The 23,530-nt window shown below is 30.5% G+C and overlaps 1 protein-coding gene across 7 annotated transcripts in view; it reads right to left on the reverse strand.

Annotated features, from left to right (window-relative positions):
- The window catches only part of LOC143206849 (trehalase), a 43,529-nt gene extending 24,888 nt beyond the window's left edge, over window positions 1–18,641 (reverse strand). For 2 of the 7 annotated variants that reach the window (XM_076419656.1, XM_076419653.1), the window contains exons 1-2: window positions 18,552–18,608; window positions 7,123–7,223 (exon numbers count right to left, since the gene is read on the reverse strand). The gene's annotated coding sequence lies outside the window, so the exon portion shown is untranslated. Of the gene's footprint in view, window positions 1–7,122; window positions 7,224–12,910; window positions 13,040–18,551 lie in introns of those variants that run through there. The other 5 variants (XM_076419654.1, XM_076419658.1, XM_076419649.1 and 2 more) reach the window with 5 other exon arrangements.
- Window positions 18,642–23,530: the final 4,889 nt, after the last annotated feature.

Below are 23,530 nucleotides of genomic sequence, written 5' to 3' on the forward strand. Positions count from 1 at the left end.
CGTTTTATTAAACAGCTTTAAAAATTTTAGTATATTGTTTAGATTTAGTGTGGACTCTTGATTGTTGGATTGAGTATTTCAATAGGTTTTCTAGATCCACCATTCAAGGATAAAATCCATAAATTAAAAGTTGCCTAATATATTGAGATTCAGATTTATCTGCAATGCGTTTTAAACCATAAACTCCTATATTTTCTATTAAATATCACACTTATTGAGCAATCATATACACAATAGAATATTTTTTATCTTTGACTGAGTGCTTAATTTGGACTCCCATCCACTGTCTCCAATATTAAATCTACCGACTGGCATGTTATCAATTTATGCATCCTGGTTACTGTAAGTGAATGGAATTGATTTTTCTTGTAGGATTTGACAACTTTGCCTATGAATAATCACGATAATAAGTACATTTTTAAGAATATATCTTTTATGCGTAAGATAAATATTCGACTGGTCTCGTTTTACAAACATCGTCGTTGACACGCCTATTATGGATAGTAGTAACTTTTAAAGATACTAACATATGTAAAATAAAATAGTTAAATATACATGACATTTACTAAATATTTAATATTAAATATTTATTAATAAGGTTTCTTCGCGAAAGAGATTCGTAGAGTGTTTGATTAATTTCCAAAGGAATACTCTCCCATTCTTGTACCAAAACATTTGAAAATTGCTTGTTCAATTGCTTCAAAAGATGCTGAAGATGGAAGCTTATTTATCATTTTTGAAGTTTGAAGGACGAAGTCGCCGAAAAACGGCCGCATTTGAATAAAAAGAAAGTGCTGCTTCACCAAGACAATGCACCGTGTCACAAGTCAGTGAAAACGATGGCAAAAATCCATGAATTGGGGTTGGAATTGTTTCCTTCCGTATTCTCCAGATCTGGTCTGCAGCGACTATTTCCTGTTCTCAGATCTCAAAAGAATGCTCACTGAGAAGAAATTTTCGTCGAATGAAGAGGTGATCGCCGAAACTGAGGCCTATTTTGAAGCAAAGGACAAATCGTATTACAAAAATGGTATCAAAAAGTTGGAGGGTCGCTATAATCAGTGTATCCCTTGAAGAGAATTATGTTGAATAAAAAAAAATAATTTTGCTGAAAAAATGTGTTTTACAATGGTAGGCCGGGGACTTTTCAATTCAATTGATCTGTTAATTCGCTTTCGAATTGGGAGCTGCCTTTATTCACATCAAACTAAAAACAATAATGCGCCGACAATTCGCAGTTCTATTTGGATTTGTTCACTCGAAATAAAAATGATTTGTTACGTCTATATATGACAATAGATTAACTACGGACCCATTATTACGCCTTAAACTAAATGGATTGTCCGTTGACGTTGACATATTATGATGTCATACCTGATATTAGAAATATTTAAATTTAAATAAATATATTTAATAAAATTACATAATATAAATAAAGACAAAATATAATAATGTCGAGCATTTATATAACCCTCTGTGTCCTTATTTAATTTATTCCGTTTTAATACTTAAATATATAAAATTAAGTGATCATACCAAATGTTTTGATAACAACCTATACTTTTATTGATACTCCATAATATTTTCATCAGAAATAACAATTTTTGATAATCCCATTTGTTGGGTTTTTTTTACCAGTTGGTAACTTTTATAGCACCGAGGACAATTGTTGTGTAATATTTAGTATTAACTCATTATACAAGGTTTTTAAGTACCACCGTGGTTTGCTATTATTGTTATAATGGTACCCACTCATTGTGTAATATCGATCATCATGCAATATAAATGATTTAATTATTTTTATAATGTCGGTAATTTAAATGAGTTTGGAATTAAAGCGTGCGTTTTCGATGATGTTAATATTTTGATGGAGATAAGAATGTCCAAAAATAGTGTTGGTATTAGCAATGTTATCTAATTGATAAGGATACCTGAGAGTTAGATACAATAAAAGCAATTTTTTATTTAACTTGCTCATATTAACAATGCTAGTCTTGGTTATATTAATTGGATGATCGATGTTTAAATGGACTTATAGCAGTAAATTCAGTAAATTCATTCAATGTCTTTTATTTTACATCATTTTAATTCAGATATTCTTTAATCATACTATTTTTAACACATTTTTTCATTTTCTTATTCTATGTTTATGAATTTGGAAGTTAGTACTTGTGGTGGTTGTATGATATTACAGTAAGGGTATTAGTACTTGTTTAGTTGTTCATGCAGAGCATAAGCCAGTATCAGTTTACCAATATTCAGCAGCACACTATTAGAATTAAATCTATTTTTGATAATATTTTTGGAACTGTACAGATATCCATCATTTGTCGCTCTGTGTTTAAATGCTGCTTAAGATCTTAATATTTTGATATGTTTAGTATTTGTTGTTCATTATTACTATTAGTGCCATGTCCGGTACTCTTTCTTTTTCAATTTGACTGATAGGAATTATAAAACGTCGGAATTTACATGGTATAATGAAAACAAAAGTTGATAACTATATATATTACATATATATATATATATATATATATATATATATATATAAATGCTTTAAATTTTTCATATTATTCTTTTAGGATATAACCCAAACCATATATTTTTTGTAGGCAAATCAGGGGCCGTACTGCGAGTATGTACCTGCGCAAAAAACAGCCACCTTTTTCGAACCACCTTTGACTAGATTTCCTAAAGGATATCCGCCAGATGTGGGGGAAGAGTTGCCGCCCTCTATCCCGATTTGGGTTTTCGACTGAACTCATTTTAATAATTGATAACATGCTTTCTGTGCTTCTTTTAATTTCCTAAATTACTCGTTCGGGTGTAGCTTCTTTTTGATATTTTAAACATTACTTATGTTTAACTTTTTAAAAGAAGCTCTTTAATATTTTTATTAATAATACCGTTTTTATATATTTTAAAATTATAACCATATTTCATTCCATTCCATGTTTTCTTAAATTAAATATCGATATTTGAAATAAAGCATTAATATCCATTCCATTAATATCTATAAATGACAGTATATCTTAATATTTTGATATGTTTAGTATTTGTTGTTCATTATTACTATTAGTGCCATGTCCGGTACTCTTTCTTTTTCAATTTGACTGATAGGAATTATAAAACGTCGGAATTTACATGGTATAATGAAAACAAAAGTTGATAACTATATATATTACATATATATATATATATATATATATATATATATAAATGCTTTAAATTTTTCATATTATTCTTTTAGGATATAACCCAAACCATATAATCAAAATTGGAAGCCAGATTAGATAAATATTAATGAGGCTAACATATACTCATCAAATAGGAATAAATAAAGATGAAGGAAATGTATCCATAACAGGTTAATTTGTATTCTAATGGAAGTTTATCTGTAAATTTTTATATAAAAATTTTTGTAAATTAAATAAACACATCTGAGCATGAAGTTTATATTTTCTTATATTTGTGAGAAACGTTAATGTTGAAAAATAGTTTGGCGTAATAATAGATAGAATTTTGACTCGTGTTAACATAATAGTTATTTGCTGATGCAAATGTTGAAGATTAGCATTCTTCATAATATATAGTTCCCATTCCAGATACATATGACTTGATAATTAATGAAGAAAGTACAAAAGTATTGACAATTTACTGATAAAGATTGACTTTGGTTGTGAATCCAAACGGAATCTAGCTAGAGTAAATGCAGGAGTGGATGTACTTGAAATTAAGAATGATGCGTGTGGAAGAGAAGAGACATTACATTCAAGAGTAAAATCCGTTTATCTTGTCATTTCTTCTATGTGGATCCAAGACTAGGTCACTGTTATAAACTAACACCGGTAAGCTTAAGTTTTTCATATGTACTTCTTAAGACAAATTCTACATGTTTCTTTCTGATATCGTGTTACAGATGAAGTCATTCGTTTAACTTGCGACAATCAGTGAACAGTAGGACATGTCTATAGAATGAAAGATGAATATATTTCTCATAGACTTCCGTGGAGAAATCCTCCTTTTGGTGGATTCAGAAAACAAGCACATGAAAGAAAACATTCTTCGTGACCAGAATAGTTGGGGTCGATCGCCAACTTTGACCAACAGCGGCGTACTGATGGAGAAGAAGACACTCCCCCGCCTCCGATTACAGATTCATGATGATCGTTACTAATATTTTAATGCCTTTTTTTGACTATTTTTTAAATTCAGATGTGTATTAGACAGTCGATGTTATATCAACACATATCAATGTACGGTATATTAAAATTTTTGTCTGTGTTTATGATCTTCCTCGAAATCTATTTGAAAAATGATTTACAGCTGATCCAAAATTTCGTTTAAATTAAATTGTAAAAACACCAACCTATGATATTTTTTTGAGTCTCTATCTCAGCAATATCAGTTTATAATTTTTCAAAACTATTCTATGGTCTTTTTTTTATGTTTTATTGAACATCTGCCAATTTTAGGCCATCAGGAAGCTCGGTACCATCGGTGCCTGTATGATCCCGTTAATCCAACATACTCGTGAATAATAGTTGATTTATGTGGTGTGGAGTTTATAGAATGCTTACCAATTGGTTGTTTAGCTTCAACAATATTTTTACCCATCAAAAATAATGTTTTATTAATATACGAAATTTTAAGTACTAACTTAAATCAGATAGAAATCGGATATGCCTGTCAACGATTGTGCTGTCCTTTTGTTATAATGGAGTTTTTTTGCCATGAGCTATATATGTTATATTGCGCGAATGATATGGCTTTGTGTATTCAAAGGATGAACGATGGTGTGATGAGCGAGACATAAGGGTTTGGAATAGATTTAAACCCTCTGTATCGTGCTGAATGATCGTCACTTTTTTCCACTAAAATAAAATCTTTTTTAAATAAAAATAAACATTTTTGTTATTTTAAACCTTTCAGATTTCATAAATAACACAGCTGGTAGGATTCCGGAGATATTATAAAGTTGTTCTCTTTTGAATTTTTTTAATCAGCTTGAAAAAAATTAATTATCAAAAAAAGAACACAGGTTGACGTTAGATTGGCAATCGTTCCCATGTTATTTGAAGCATTTCTTGGTAAAGTTAAGTGTGGTGCTTGGGTAAAATTATGGTAGTTGATGAAGTAAAGTCACAAAAGATAGATAGAACGTGTTCAAAGACCATAAATTAGCCATAAATTATTTGAATTAGAAAACATCATTAGCATAGAAAAACACCCCTAGTCCATGAATTCTCAGCTCAAGCATCGCAGTTCAAGGTATAAGGACACTAAAGGTGGAGAGAAGTCGTTGTTAACTATTGGAATTTGGAGTCTTGGGAAACGATTCCATATAAATTATACCATGGATATTTGAGTATAAATAATGCTATTCAGAAGGTTACCAAAGGCAAAATGGCCAACGAAGGTACATGCGATGTTAACAAAGAAGTTTAGTACAAACACAAGCTGTCCAGGTGGGACAACGACCACGTATATCTCTTTGTTCGCTCCTTTGGGAAGGAAGTGTTATATCGCGCGACTGCTACAGCCCAGTATATTCAAACCAACGAGACTGTGTGTTAAGATTAAATTGTGTGATGATACTTTTAGACTTAGGGACTTGATTTATATTAGCATAGATTTAAACCTTTAGTATGATGTTGTACTCGATGTTCAACAGTCGTCAGTCCTTCCTGTCAAATAAAATTGTTTTTAAAGTAAAATAAATAAGTCCTTCACACTTCATAACTTATTACTTAACTCATTAATGTTCAATATATAGAATATTGTAGTCGAATCTTAATAATGTTCCGTATATAAAGCTAATAATATATTATAAATTAAGCTAAACACATGCTAAAATGAATTAACTAATAAATTGTGCTTAGTTATTTTGAATATGAGCAAAAACATTATAACAAGTATTTATGATTAGTGTACATCTGTAGTTTTTAGGTTTTGTTTAAGTCCTATTGTATTATCTATATAATTATAGTATGTTATTTAAAAACAGCATTTAGCATATTATTGAAATGCGATAAAATATTTGTGGGGTTATTATTCCCTTCAATTTTACAGATCCACAGAAGATTCAAACATAAAAGTAATTCTACTTCCTTTAAAATGAAATTACGTAGTACTCTATTACGAATAGTACGTGAAGGAATATGAACATCTCCGTCTCGCTTATACTACTGTTGAAAAAAATAAGCACATTCAAAATAAACTGCTCCAAGCAATTATCTACGTCCTTTCCTCTCATTCACAATTTATACAGGAAAGAATTCGTACATCTTCTTCTGACATCGCGAATGGAAAAAACAGTCGAATCGTGCATTTAATTGATGATAGTAGTGAATTGATAGTAATTACTATTTTCAGTCGTTAGTTTTTTGACAATCGACTGTTTCGACTGTTTTCAACTCTAGTTCCCAACGCTACTACATATATAACAATGACCTTACTGACTTGTGGCTTGTGGTTTAGTGGCTTGTATAAGTAAGTTGAGGTCCAACGTGTTTGATGAAATTGGGCGGATATATTAATTTTAATAATAGCTGCAAACATATGGTTAAAATATCACTTAATTGTTATATAATGAAGTGGAATTAAATTAATTGGCTGTAAATTACATTAGCCAAAAGCCAAAGCACAATTTCATTGAAAAGGTGAAAACGATGTGTTACATTGTGTTAACGAATTGTCAAACTTATATTGCAAAGGCAAAGCATCTGATCTGTTTCATTTACCAGACATCAATAAAAAGTAAGCGATTCAACAACACTTGGCCAATAATAGATTGCTTTGAATGCATGTATTTCGCTTTAAAAAGGTATTAATTAAAATGATCGGTAGAATATCAAAATATTCTTCATCATTTTCTACAGCTTATTTATATTTCTCTGGCAAGATCGATATCCTCATCGAGTCATTTTTGCACTTTTCCATTATTTTAAAGCTATGCGATGGCCAAATTATGCTGCATTTATTGAATAAGTGGTAATCAGAAGGTGCTATGTCTGGTGAATACACTTGGTGAGGTAACAATAAATATTACTAGCGGTATTATGGACCGATAATCTCACATAGTTTGGTTGCTTCGTAGCTTTTAATAAAAAGTCAACTTACATTACTGCGTCTTATTGGCCTGATATAGCTCCGCCACTTCGAGAATCGAAGAAGACTCTAAAGGTCACACCAGATATCTAATTCAATAACTGTTTCGAAGGCTGAAATAAATATTGGAATAAGTTTATTTCTATCATTGTAATTGCATTACAATAATTCAAATAAGTCGATTTGATCGGTTAAAAATTTCTCCAATATATCCATTTTTATATAGAGCCAGACTATCTGTGGCCTCAAAGTAACACATGTCTTTTAATTTCATTTGATTATATCTTAATAATTTTAATTGTAATAAACACATTTATCTAATGTTGAACTGAATTTTTGATTTAATTCAATTCTACAACAGACAATGTCAGACTTTACTATAATGAAACATTAAAGGTCCTGTGTTAAACATTGGGAGTAATTGAAGAATATTTAAATATTTCTGGGAGAACCACATTAATTGCCTAGTTAGAGTGAGAAGCATCGTTAAATTTTCTACCATTAAATAATTTGACGTAACAATTCATCTTGGTTGATTGCCTTCATATAATCTTTGGTTGGTATTTTCGAAACATAACTTAAAACTTTTATTAGGTATGCCACTTACTGGAAATACCTGGAATTTTTCAGCTAAAGTATTTTATATCTCATAAAAATTATGTTTACGCATAAAATAATTTTAATTTTAACCTTGTATGTTGTGTTTTAGATAGATAAGAAATAGAAACAAATTTATTTATTACTATAAACATTTTCATATTATATAATACACGTAACTGCAATTGTATAAGTATATTATATCACAATTTTGTGGATGAACTTATTTTTTTATTTTACCTTTCGAATTACTAAAATAGCGATTGTGATTAGCAAAATGCAGATATACTAGGACTCTTAATATTAGGACGAAACATTGGGAATATTCAGAATCAAGAATTAATCTCTAGTAATTTAAGTTATATATAAACATTTTCGCTTTAAAAATATTTATTATTAATATTAAATAAATAAATAAATAAATATTGATGAAATGAAAAAGAAAATAAAATTGTTTACATGAAAAATTACTTCAATATAAGTAAATATTGTTGGCACTCACAAATTATGTGTTCAATAAAAAAATTTTTGAACTATGAGGTTTTTTTGCTTTACGCTAAATAAGCATCATTATACTAATTTAAATTACTAATGAATAAATGAAAAATTAAGAGTTATGGTGATGGGAGAGCCAAAAGACATAAATATCCAAATTAAAAAATTGATAAGGTAATTAATAAGAATAAGTAAATTTATTTAAAGATCTGGGAATAAAAATTGAATCTAATGGAAGCCAGAAAAAGGCCAGAATCCAGTATGCCAGAATAGCAAAAAGGAAGAAACAATCGTTTATTATCATTAAATTAGTTGGTGGGGTCATTTATGGTGTGGAAGTGGAAAGGTAAGCTAAGAGAATGAGATAACAGACACAAAGGCACAAAAGATGTTTTTAATTATATGTAAAATATATATAAATTATCAATCCTTAAAGGAAATATGTTTCAGTATCTGTTATTTTATACGAAAATTTAGTTGTAAAGAAAATATAAAAGAGGTGTTGATTTCGATTCTTGTTTGGTTCTATATAAAAATTTATGCATCGGCTATGAATTCAGCAGGTTTCAGTAGGCGTTAATTAAAAGAATGTATGATTAATAATAATTAATTGTTGTAATAATTTATCAATTAATATAATTCTCTTGTTATTGTTATGTCTTGTCTTCATGCAAAAAATTAGCTTATTACCGAATTATATTTTTTACTACTTCACCAATAGCGTTGTTAAGGATTCAAATGCGAATTTATTTCATTTTTAACCGATTTCAAAAAAGGTCCTATGTTCGACTGTATATTTTTTTTTAAATGTATGCTCACCGATTTCTCCATCAATTATGGACCGATTTTCAAAATTCCTTTTTTATTCGAAACAGAACCAAGTCAAGATCTGATGGTGGAATCTGGGAAATCGAGTAGAACCCTCAAATTTCAAAGGCGTGTACAAAGTTTTCCCATATTTTTTTATGTAAAATAATTACATATTTATGTATAATGTTCATTCTAAGAGCCATTTACTTTGCTTTTTAAGTACTAACCATATCAAATGAGAGGGCGTAGAAGCAACATATGCAGCTGTCTTTATGATGTAGTGATTAAAGCGGTCAGCACATCCGTGTAAGTCGTGCGTTTGGTGGTGATTCCCGGTGGGGCCAGCAACTTTCTTGTTTTAAAACATTTTGTTTGGTTAAAATTATATTGTAAATAGATACATAGGTTTAGGTAAGTATTAAGATAAAATGTGTGTATATAGTGGAATATAAAATACGTGTAGTAAATAGGTTAAATACAGTTTTTGTTTATTTTTATTTAGTTATTACAACGATTATTATGTACATATTTTATTTTAAAACGTTTTTTTGTGTGCTAAAAATCTGAAATTTGATTATTTTTTACTTTGCTTTTCTTACTTTTTTATTGCAATATTGTTAAGACCTATTAAGTATATCATAAGCGTGAATTTCAAGACACATTCGGAAGATTACTCAGATTTGAAGTAAATATCTATACATAAAAATAAATGAATAGTGACCTTTGAATATAATTTAGATAGTATAAGGCAAACAAATATCAGTTTGTCCTTTCTGAGTAATTAAAATATCTTATGCAATATATTTCACACTTATTCAAAGCCACATACTTCATAATTATTTTAGAAAATTTGCTTAGTTTTAATTTTTAGTAATTTTTTAGAAATTAGGTTGCATGCATGTATTTCGGTTAAATACGAAATATTAATGTAAACAACTATTAAAAAACCTATCTTAAGTGATAAATTCGATGGTTTTTACATCACTCTACATAAAATAACAATGTTCCATGGAGTATTATTGAGTTATTTGGTGTATACACAAAAACACTTATAATTCCATATTTGACATTCATTACATTTGTATTATTTAACATGTTATTTAATATGTTTAAAAACTCATCGATTTGTTGTTCCGTTATATACCAATTGTTAATTTTTGTTTCACCGCTTTAATAGTGGTGTATTTGATGTCATCGATAAAGAACGGTATGGATTACTAAAAAGTCATAAAGGCAATGAATTGCCATATCTATCGGAGAAAAACTCTGTTTAAACTTTCAAAGAACTTTCAGGCAACTTAGCAGCTGAGGAAAATGGTTACCACATAAATTAATTCATTGCTTGCTAGGCAGAAGAAGAGTTTTCTGTAGTGTATTGTGTAACAGAAAACTGGAGATTTAATTACATTTTCAATCCCAAAATTTCACGGCTAAATTTTGGAGAGCTATCCGCATCAACAGTGAAGCGAAATATTCATGTCCATAAAGTCTTGTTATCCATATGGTGGGATCAGCAAGATGTATTACGAGCTATCAAACTCCATGATAACCAAATGAAACTGTTACTGAAACCGTGTGTGGATATAATAAAATAAATTGAATGATATTCTGTTGCAAAAAAGGCAGGTAACAGCGAGTAACAACTGTAAACATATTCATTTTACATTACAATGACACATGCTACAAGAGTTGTAAATGATACACTGTTATTGCACCAGTGGGCAATTTTAATACACAACATCTAGCGCCTCCTGATTGCCATTTGTACAGATCGATGTAGAATGCCTTGACTAGTACACAGTTCCGAAATGCCGAAGAAGTATGGAAATGGATGATGATTGAATTGCTAAATTAATATCGTTATTTTAACACAATATCACAATGTTGCCAGAAAGATGGGAAAAAGTTGTAGGAAATATTCCGAAAATATATTGGTTGAATTAATACAATTTTTCTGAATAAATGCCATTTTAAAGTAAAGAAATTATCACAATAGCATTCATGAACAATTATTTTAGATATTTAGATAGTCTTTTTTTTTCAGATAGCAATTCCAAAATGATAATATCCTTCGGATTCCACCAAATATAAAGCTTTATCACTATTGTCATAAGTCATTCGATTAAAAAAATAGATAACATGCTTTAGGTTGGAATAATTTTAAACTCTTATTAATTTTGTTTATTTTTTTTTTAGATTTTGTGCCACACTTTAAGTAACTTATGATGCACACGTCGCAATGCACATGTTAAAGGCAGCTGAATATTCCGCGTGTGAGATATTAAGTTCTTCGTCTAGTGCCTTGGTCGCGTTTCGTTGTTATCGTCTGACCAGTTTCCGAAAATTCAAACACAAATATGCTAGAAATTGAGTCCCGTATAACCGTCAAATCGGTGACACAAAATATATAAAGAAATAATTGCTCTGCCAGCTCCAACTCTTATACGGTAGATTATCCATCGTTCCTGTTGTATGTAAATCAACCACGGACGTGTAATTTTTTAAATCAATATCTGGCAACGTTGTGCCGCAAGATGCCGGCTGGCAATTTTGAATCTGAAGGCAAATCCCTAAATTCTACATTTGAAATTGTCTTAAAACAGAAATGAATTTGCTAACACATTGTTAAACGAAGTTATTTAATTTTAAGTGTTACTTTCGGTTATTCCCGTATTGTTGGGAATTTAATGTGTCCGCTTTATCGGAAGCTGTGAAAGAAAAACCCGACATAAGCGCAAATTTAATCCCACCATATATTAAAATTCGGGAATAACAAGAATCATCTGTCTTCGTTTACAAAATATTTAGAATTTCAAAATTAGTTTTTGATCTAACTTGATGAAAATTGTTCTGATAAAGACTGATAGTAATTGATATCGTTCTGAAGACATAGTATATCATTATACTAGAGGTAATTCTGAAATTTTTCAAGATTTTGTTGTAAATTTTACTGGTATTAACTTTTCTTAATAAAGCACTAATTGAATATTTTAGATAATAAATACATTAATTTGTGCATCAATAGTTAACATAAATGTTGCAAATAATATTATAAAGTAGATTCGTAAAATTTTAATCTCTCATTTGTTGATGAGTTCCTACGTGGAATATAAAACAAAGTAGAAATCAGTAAATGAATGAAAGAAGGTAAATTAAAGATGAGCTATCTGCAAGAGCGCAGATAGTAAATCAAATATCATGCGTATTTATATTTAATGTTTTGAAGTTGTTACAGTTCCGAAAAATAATCTTACTTATGATATTTTCTTAAAATGTTCAGTGGCGTAGTAATTTAAACTTATCATTAGATCACAGGAAAAAAAATTACAAGAAAAACTCCATGAATTAGATTTAATTAAATGCCATTTAAAAAACGTTAGTGAGTGTTAGTTGTTGATACAGTTATTTTAATATGTTTTAATATACGAGATTAACTATTTTAATTAATGTTATATATCAAATACCTTTCTGATATTATATTGAAAATAGAGTGAAAACAGGTTTTAGTAACATATAATTTTTAAATTATTTCCTTTACTCTGTTATGAGAGAAAAATGATTAACTTAATAAATTGTGGTCGAATTTCGGCCACAGGGTAATTACTAGTCTTTATTATAGTAGTAGTAAGACAGTTTTTTTTATCTACAATTTCATTAATATACAATGTTGTCAAAAATATTTGAAAAATTCTAATGGTATTAAAAGAAACATTTCAGATTATTTATATAATTGTAATGGAACAGTTGGAATTCTTTGCGAGCAATTTAAAATAAAAACATAAACACTTTTTTATGTACAAAATGCAGTAGAAAATATTTTATTTCTGTGGTGATTTCTGTCTAATTTTAATAAATTTAAATTTTAAGATTAATTTTATAAACAGGACTCTTAACTTACATATTCTAATCCGCACTGTCAAAGATACAAAACAACACTAAACAAAACAAGCATGGTATTTTATTGACTCGTGTATAGCTAAAACAGATTTTTAACAGTCGCTCGTTAGCTCCGTTACGTTTTAAATTCTTTGTAATATCGCTTAACGCGAAAATATTTATAGATATAGTTTAATGACACATTTGAGACATATTGAGACTTTCTTTTATCGCGAGATATGGATTAATGGTTTATTATTATGACTGACGGCGATCGTTAAATGAATAATTTATATTTTATATTTATATTTTATTACACTGCACTATACGAACAGTAAAGTTTACTTAAAAAAAGCATTACCATCTAGAGTTCATTTTAATAACAAAATTTGGCCAAGTCAGATGAAAAATAAAGAATTCAACTATTTTAACGCATATATGAAGGTTTATGATTGTTTATTGGGGAAAATTTAAAATTGACATAGTATGATCACAAAATATAGAAACATAGAATTGGAAGTACTGGGATTAGACCAATCGTAATAATACTCTCATTGTAGGACAGTCACTAGAGGGCCGGAGGTATAAAAGCAAGAAATATAGAAAATTTGTAGGTTATATTTGTTTTTTTATAGTTTTATTATGACATCATTATTATAGAATCTAAAACAGATAAAAAGTGCTGTTTTCCATGATATGAAGGTTTATATAGAATGAATTCTTTTCCTAAGGATTCTGGTCTAGAGGAGAAATGGTTTTTGAAATTAAACAATCATAAACTTAAGGGAATCTCTTATGGGCTACTTTAATCTTGCGGACTAGATGATTATAGATTCAAATATGGAAGAGCATTGTTTAAACAGGATGTAGTTCCTTATTTCTGTAATTGAAAGAGTAGGTCTTTCATTATGGTCTACTTAATAATTCATAGTCGAATATATTCACATTATAATATCTGCACATCATTTGTCTTAATTTATCGAAGGGGAAGTTCTACAATATTGATATCAACTGTTGTTTATTAGAATCTATAAAAATAATTAACTATGATAAAGAAGTAAGTACAAATATAATTTTTTTAATGGAAGTTAATTGACATTTGAAAATTGCAAATTATAACATTTGATTGTCTGCAGATTGAAACAGACAAATCTGTGCCTTCAACTTATGCAATATTACAAACAAGAATTGTTGCATATCTTCTTATTATTCTGATTTTGTTATTATGTCATGTTATATACAAGATGTTTAAAAAGGTTTAAATATATTCTAACATAAACCAAACCCATATGTCTAGACGTTTTACTCATCACCACCATATGTTAGGAGGTGGCGTGTTTTTGTTAAAATTGAAAGGTGAATTGAATATATATATATATATATATATATATATATATATATATATATATATATATATATATATATATATATATATATATACTATTAAAAGTTATTTTGTACATACGTCATCAAGATGTTTAATGTATTGCCTGCCGCAACTTGTAAATTCGTCTAAGAATTCAATCTAAGAAATCCTTTTCTTTTTATTCTGGTTAAAAAGAGACACAATGCTGCCTGATAAATACGAACATGTAACCGAACTAGAATACCAAAGTCGTCCGGTTGTCAAACATATGCAAAACTCTTCAAAACAATAATGATAAGAGGTTATAAACCGGCAAACGTTATTTTAGTCCCTTGCTTGTTTTAATAAATTTCAAATCGCTGCTTATTACTACTGTGACTGAAAATTCCGAAGCCAGACAGAACAGATTGCGTCTCTAAACGGTTACTTTGGACAGTAATGAGATAATGGAGCTCCCATCTTGCCAGTAAAATTTGTTAGAAAGGTAAGCACTGTTACTGTGAAATATTAGTTTGCTCCGATTTTTATTGAAAATGTTTTTAGCGTGTTGCATCTGCACTGAATATTAGTATATACATGGTCACTGAAATATCTCAAAAAATGAAAAACATAATCAAGATCAGCTTGATGATAGCTCTATCAGACAATAAATATGTGAAAAGTATAAAAACAGTGAGTAGTTTTTCAATACAAATATAATTTGATACATTTAGTTTAAAGGAGACTGTCAGACTGAAAGATACTGAATACTTCCGGATATTGCTTTTAAAAGAATTCAATATTTAAAAGCATATAATCAAATGAAGGAGGACATAGATATTTTAGAATGGGACTAATTTACCCAATGGTCACTCATGGCAAGATGTTAATAAAAATAGTGCTATGACAACAACAGTTGATGGATAAAGGTAAACGTTGGAATAACAATTAATTAGATTTTATTAGTCATAACATATATTAATAATTCATTGCAGATATATTGTATATCATGCTGGAAACAGGAATGGTTAATAACACCTTCGATTTGGATGAACTCGATCACACACATTGAAGAAGAAATTGACAAATGATGGAATTGTGAACAAATATTAGATAGATTGGAAATTAGTAGCTTAGTTATTCACTTGATTGAAACTTTCTGAATATGATATGATTCAATGCTGCCCATTTCTAAGACAGGGTGATGGGAGTGGAAACAAGTAAAGGTGTTTATATAATTAATATATGATAACTGTAGGAAATATTAATATAGAGTGTAAAAGATTTATGTGCATAGATATGTGCGTAATTGTTTAGAATATACATGAGAAATTGGTTAAAATTTGTCAGGAGAGAAATAATAGTAACTCTTTTGCAGATCTGGCAAATTCATTAAAGAATGCTTTACAAGAAGACACTGTACCGAAGGTCACAAGAACTAAGCGTAAAAGGTAAATATGCTCTCTAATGAAAATAAAATATATTACTTGGATGTACAATTGTTAATTAAGTGGATTAGGCCTCCAGAGGATATAAGTACAAACGCGCTTAGATTTCTAATTCATTGGTGGTATGGAAAAAAGTTCAATCAATTAATTGAGTTTAATTTAAGTCCTTCGATAATATATGCACTGGAAATACTATAATGTTAAAATATAATTCTTTTTGATAACAGTATTTTTGTTCAATTGTTTTATTTAGATTAGAATTTTGTTGTATGTTATGTTAAAGCTAAACTGAACTAAAACTCATAGTTGATACGGCAACATTGCGACGTTTTGACGTCACAAATTTGGATGACGTATGTACAAAATATCTTTGGATAGACTGTATATTATTTAAGGCTGCCGGGAATATATTTTAATTTATTAGTGAATGGTGTTATACACGATTTTTTTTAAATACCAAAATTTTGATTAGTACTTAATTTAACTGAAATTTTCAATCATATTTTTTGATAGCATATTATTTAAATATGTTTAATCATCTAAAGCCACCTCAACAGGACATTCTAAACAATTAAGTGTTTTTTTTTGCTTTGTTGAAAGAGACAATTTTAAAGGGCCATTTTGCATATATTTTCATATTAAATGTGCAAATGAAAAAAAATTCAACAGTGTTACATGAAGGGGATGTGATTTACATACATAATATTTGATATCTTATAGAATAAAAATGTTATTATATTCCCATTTAAAATTATATTATTGGTAATTGAGGTTAGTGGCCACTTTTTCATATTTGTTAACCAAAAAGATTGTCAGTTTAGATAATCTGTTTTGTGTTTGAAAATGTTTGTGTCGAAAATGTTTCATTTAAGCGTTCACTAATAATTAGATAATTTTATTTAAATCTTCTGCGGGAAATTTAACCCGCTATAAATATTCTCATTTTGCGCTCTTTGTTAATTCAGACGCGCAAAACTTGTTTATAACTTTATATAGGGGAGATCGGACTACATGTCTCCTTATTTTATGATGATATTCACAAGAGAACTTTCGGATAACTATTTACTATGACTTCAACTAACTCATGAGTATAAATACATTTTGAAGTCAGCATTTGGAGATATAGCTATTGGTCGTTAGCTACGGTTTATAGGTGATATAACGAATTTAAAACATATAGACACAATACATTTTAAATGGAAGATTGGATTCTTGTATGATCGAGATTATCTGACATATTTTGGGAAAAGCAGAAGAAACAATTCGCCAGCTAGCTTTTATTATAGTTACTAGCGACCCGCCCCGGCTTCGCACGGGTGCAATGCTAATACTAAATTAAATACACTACAGAAAAAATATGAACGTTATATATAAAAACATAGCGGCCCGCTCCGACTTTGCACGGGTGTAAAATATATATGCCTATGTCACTCAATGAAAACATGATTAAAATCGATCCAGTATTTTTGGTTCATTCATTACTGCCCTTGGCCTGCACGCATTAAATTTGGAGTAAAACAATTCCTCTTCCCCTATACTTACTATGAAGATTTCCTGCTATCTTTGGAATATCTAAATTCATACAATTTTTATTACATTACACATTTTTAAACGCAAATTTTAAATTTGTAATATCTCCGAAAATATTTGTTTAATTTACATGCTGTAAGGAACCATATTGATCTATATTAATTGCACACTGTATTTAAGGTACTTAATTCGATAAGGATTAATGCCGTATTGCTTAAAATAGCTTCGTAAATAAGCCATTTTCTCACGTAAAAAGTAAACAATAAAAATGGTTAATGTGGGTTATCCCTAAAAGATAAACATATACCATCGCGGACTTTTTTGTAGACCTTTTTATGGTGTACAATACTGTAGTACATTAATTTGATCTAACTCGTAGGGTTAGGCAGCGTTTTTGCTAATTGCTAAATAATAAGCCTAAAAAAACAGGTTAATTTACGACATCACGTTAGAAACCTCTAAAATTAGCAATGTTGCCTTAGTATATTATGCATGTATTATACATATAAACCTTCCTCTTGAATCACTCTATCTATTGAAAAAAACCGCATCAAAATCCGTTGCGTAGTTTTAAAGATTTAAGCGCACATAGGGATATAGGGACAGAAAAGGCGACTTTGTTTTATACTATGTAGTGATTATACATTATACATATTATCTATTAGTATAAATATGTATAAAACGGTACTACAAAGTATATTTTCATATTTCTTATTTGATAATTATCTACTTTGAAAGTGTTTCAAAATAATAAATATGATTGTTTGATCTATTTGCCTGCAAATTCCACTTAATTATATCATATGTAAATATGCTATGTGGAATTTCAAATTTATTTGTATGAAAAATTCCAAGATAGAATTGAATATGTATTGTCATTCACCAATATTTGTTGGATTTAATTCCAACAGTTAAAAAAATGCTGCTTTACTAATTAATTTACTTGGCAAAGAACTCTTATTAGTTATATTTTTAATATATTCTTAGTATTCAATTTTATGAAAATGACATTAATGTTCCATTTTTAATTAAAATTATTCAATTGTTTATAACTATTACTGTCTCAATTATAACGAACTGTCATTTACTTTATTTATTTATATGGTATTTTAGGTTAGACTATAACAAACATTATTTTAAAATTCATAATATTTGAGAAACATTCAAACTAATTTAACAAATGTTAAATTTTCCAGAATTATCTAACGTAAATATTTTGTTTACAATTTAAACGTATTTTTGCAAAACAATGTCAATACCTTTTGTCGGACATAGTAGGCTAGTCGTATAATTATGAAAAAATCAAGATATTTAGGAAAATAATGAAAGGCAATGCTTACCAAGACTTAAAGCGTAGATTAAAATATATGTAAAAATAACAATGGTTTGCGTTATACCTTTGACGTTCTACTCACGACTGACGAATGTTTTGCTCCGGTATCAATTAAATAGCATTGTAGATAACAAATCTAATCAGAATCGGTGATGTTTTGATTAAAAATGAAGATAATATGCGGACTTTTTCCCAGACAAATAATGATTTAATTGCTGTTATTCAGTTAAAATGGGTCATTAATTGGTGTTTAAAGTCAAGAGCATAAGCAGCAAGTATGCAACAGCATACATCGTGTGAGAATGTGTGTTTTATGTATCATAAACAGTTTTATTAAAATTTGTATCATATACCATTTATATTTAGAAATAGTAATGCAGAGAAAAGCTATAATCATAACTTTACACAGACTTGGGAATTTTCTTAAAACCTGAACCTGAATCATGGTTCATAAAGCAAATAAAGACAAGAAGACGTAATGTTTCATCATTTAGATGTACCATGAACCGTTATCGATCTGCGATTAATCAATTGAACTCATTGTTTAAAAAGGGGGCAATTCCCAATATATTTTGTTGCGAATGACTTTTATTCAACAGTAAATTACGTTTCTAGAAACATAGACATAATTATTATAAAATATTAGTAGTTTATTACTAAAGTTTAATACTAAATAGTTTAGCTATTCTCAATAAAAGCTGAGCTGAAAGAACAACATTGAAGCCAGGGTTAATACTGTATTGGCTAGTAATTTAAATTTTTATGGATTTAAAAAAATGAAATAGAAGGCAATGTCAATAAAATTGAAAATTAAATCAGAATACAAATGCTGTGGCTGAAACATAGATGCAAAAGTGTTCAATTCAGTATAACTAATATGTTCTGCTTTGGATGGGACAGATCTCTTTTCAAGTATTTCTGCATTTGTTTGTTAGTTTTTAAGTAGAATCTCCTTTAAGACATTTTTGTAATTTTAGAGTGTCAGAAATTGTTAAGCTAGAATTAAATATGGTGGTTTTCATTAATATGGAAGCATTTAAAAGTGTAGTGAAATGGTGTTTCTCGAAAATTTAAGGCATGAGGTCATATTATATTTATACGCGCAAAGACAAGTATATTTCATCAAGAAATATTAATATTTGCCATGCAATAGCGTTTGTCTGAAGTTGGATTTACCAATGAAGATAATCCAGGTTTATTTTATTACCCTGTAATATACTAGTAAATTCAAAATTCAAGAAAATGATACTACTGTTGGCTTACAGCATGTATAAACTATTGCATTTTATAGAACAAGCAAGGCGATTATATTATTTATGTCAGTTTTCCTTAACCAGAGTTAAATACTTGAAGTTTGGAATAGTTACTGCTTTCTTGACCTATTTGGAACGGATTTTTAACCTACCATTTTATAAATAAATATTTGGATTACGCTTGTAAGTATAAAATAATTGAGCATCTAAATTATTATAAACTTCTATACAAGTGGAGAACACTTTTGAATGTTGCAATTTTGAAAGTCATTCTGAGAACCAAGATCGAAATCGTGTACTTAGTTTCACTCCTGGATTAAAAATAGTATGTAAAAATGGCAGGAAAAATATTAAGTATATGATATAATATAAAACACTTTAATCTATATTAAAATCTATTATACTATAAACGAGCGTTTTTCTACATAATTTATTAATCGACTCGCTATGATGACAAAAATTAATGGCCATGTTAGGTATAATTCAATTTGCATGGTCAATTATAAATCTTTCGAAATATCTTAAAAATTTCAATATTAAAAAAAGACTTGCATTGCTAGTTGCATTATCCTCGTTTATCTTGGACTAACCTATCAAAATGGATTGTCATAGTAAATCCACTTTTAATTGCCTGTTTCAATACCCAGATACAGGAACCATTTTCTTTCCTATTAAATAAAATTTTCCAGCTCTGTAAACGTTTTCAAACTGTACATCTTAACATTTTAGTTATATAAGATCTTTATAACCTAAATCGTTGAAACAAATATCGCTGCTTAGGATATAATGAAGTAGCATTACCATAGGCTCCAATAAATATTTACCAGATTTTTAGAATTATTTCTAAAATCAAATGGCAAAATTAATGGTCTAAAATGCGATTTTGAGTAGTCTGTTTTTTAGATAACAAATAAAATACGAATTATTGTTGTAATAATGTTTATTTCTTATATTTTTCCTTTTTACCAACTAGGGTTTATCTGGGCCTATTACTTAACGGGAGCTGCGAACCACGGTCCTCGACATTAAGCCTACCGACTGGACTAATTTATAGATCATCCCAGAAAACATCCGGTCTTACCCAGCCTGTTTACTGGCGTGACCGAGATTTTCCTTATCGGATTTTACACTCTGGTCTTTTGGACAGTCACAATGTTTTTACATAAACCATGCTCCAGTAGGATTCGAACCCGCGACTATCGTAATAGTGTGAGGACTATCCTGTCGCCCTGACCACTGCGCCAATCAAGGCGGCTAATAATTGGTTTAATGCTACTTGTGGCAGACAAATATCAAAATTACTGAATTGACCATTATAGTGTAGTGTAGACTATTGTTAAGCTTTATGATATTAAAATTACAATCAAACAATGGAAATAATAAGAATAAATTCTCAGGTCCTAATGTTATAATGAATAAATGGTAAAGGATATTTTAAAATAATTTCAATAAAAGTTTTAAAGATACTTGGGTTTCGATAGAGATAATTTTTGAAAATTTGATTTGGTGTTTTTTTAAAATTTACTATCCGTTATGCGTAAAGCTTAAAATTTGAATATGCCTTATATGAAATACGATATCTCATGTCTTCACAATTCTTCTCGGCTAGTTTCGAAATGGCGTTGAGAAGGCTGATAGGCCTGTAGTCAGATGGAGATGATTTTACTCCTTTCTTGGGGATAACCGATATATGTGCGTGTTTCCAAGACGCCGGGAAATGTTGCAGCCTCATGATGGAGTTAATGATGTTTGCCAGTTCTGCGAGCTGCTTGCGAGATTTTTTGGTTTGAAGTTTACCGATCATAATCTGTAGAGACTTTGGAGACACGAAATGGTTGAGAAGAATGGCTGGGGTTTCTGGTCCTTTGATGGAGTTGGATTCGTTGATGACAGTGTCATTGTCTTTAGTTGTAGTGTTTTCTGCGGGTGGGAGGCATTTCATCTCAGCTTCGTATCTTCTGACTTCAGGGGGGGGGATGACATTGTGCGTCTTTCCCACGAGGCATTTGGAGACACACCAGAAGGAAGGGGGGCCATCCAGTCTTTGGTCCGCGAGAAATGAATTCCATTTCATTCCTCGCCAAGTCGAGACGGCCACCCTTTCCCCCTTGCATGCTCTGTTCGCCTCCCTTTTGTCTGCAGCATCAAGGATGAATCGAGCTAATCTGCATAAACCATTTTTGATACGAATTTCACGTTTAAGAGAAGCGGAAAGGTTGTTTTTCCATGGTTGGGGTTGTGATCAAACTTCGACTGTGGCAGATTCGTGAGCAGACTGAATATCACGAGTTTGCTTGAGTACGGCTTCCTCCAGCTGTTCTGGTGTGTTAATTATCGGAATTGGATCGGATTTCAGGAGAAGAGATTAATTAATATTATAAGTAATTATTATAAGTATTAATTATTATAAGTAATTTTTCTAGTCGGTCTTTTTCCTGAATCTTGTGAGTGGGACTTGAGTGTGAGTGGTGGCGCAGTTTGCGAGTTTGAGAAGGGCGCGACGATTATCAGAGTCTAGTTTGTTAAGGACTTGAACTTCGGAAGGGCGATTTACGTATTGAAGAATAAAGAAATCAAGAACTCTTGCTGCGACTTGAGAAACTGTACTATGGTAATGGGTGGGTTTATCTGGCAGGGCAAGACCGTCCCCAGATTTGCACGTAGAGCTACGATGGCGTTACCTGCGGGATTCGCTCTGGAATACCACCAGATGGGGTGGTGGGCGTTGAAATTGCCACCTATTATTTTTGGAAATTTTCCTTCGACGAGTGATTGGTATTCGGTATAGTTAAATGCAGAAGATTTCCTCTACAGGGATGTAATCACGAAGGGATTTTCTTGGATATCGATTTTTATGGAGGTTGTTTCGAAGTTGTTTACTGATAACGAGGGTAGGAGCTCGTGTTTCGACTCCTTTTCTGACGAGAATTGTGGTTCCACCGCCTCGACCCGGAGTTTTGTCGTTTATGTAGGCAAAAAAAGTGTTCGAAAGAGAGACGACGCGAAGGTTTCAGAAAGTTTCCTGGAGGAGAACGATGACGACGTCATAGAATGTCATGATGTCTTCCAATTCTGCTTGCTTTCCGCGTAAGCTGTTTGCATTCTATGTCATCAGTATAAGAGATTTCGGAACAGCCATTTCGAAGATTTAAAAGGCTGCTGGAAGTTACAGAAACAGGTAAATGTTGCCGCTTAGGCGGCAACATTTGGGAATAGACGAGCAAGTTGGTGAGCCAGGGCGATCACTTGAAGGAAAGTCTGCGGGTCCTTAAACGCCTGCATTGGGAAGTTAAGGTCCGGTGTATTGGCTGGAGCAGGACTTTGAGTTGGAGCAGGTTGGGTGGCGCTGGCTAGTTTTTGGGCTAGCTTCCTGCCACCTTGGTTACTCCGTGCAGAAACTTATGGAGGCCTGGATTCGGTCGGAATTTTTGGTTTTCTTGGAGCAGGATGGCAGCTTTAACCGGTGAAGTTTGCGGTGCGAATTTCACCGCAGTTGTTGCACTTTGGAGGTGCTTTTGAGATTTTGGTACAGGATCTAGTGTCGTGATGCCCGGCACATTTGACACACTGTGGGGGGCTCGGCAATGCGATCTGGAATGCCCGAAAAGCTGACAGTTGAAGCACAGCACTGGCTGGCCGTTTCCCCTCTGGACCTCTTCGCGAGGGATAACTACCTGAACAATTGGTAGTTATATCCCGGATTTTAATTTCCATCTTTGCACAAATTTTATTA

The sequence above is a fragment of the Rhynchophorus ferrugineus genome, unplaced genomic scaffold (assembly GCF_030347505.1).
Source record: "Rhynchophorus ferrugineus isolate W39M unplaced genomic scaffold, kcgeb_rfMv2 rfM1, whole genome shotgun sequence".
NCBI classification, from domain to species: Eukaryota; Metazoa; Arthropoda; class Insecta; order Coleoptera; family Curculionidae; genus Rhynchophorus; species Rhynchophorus ferrugineus.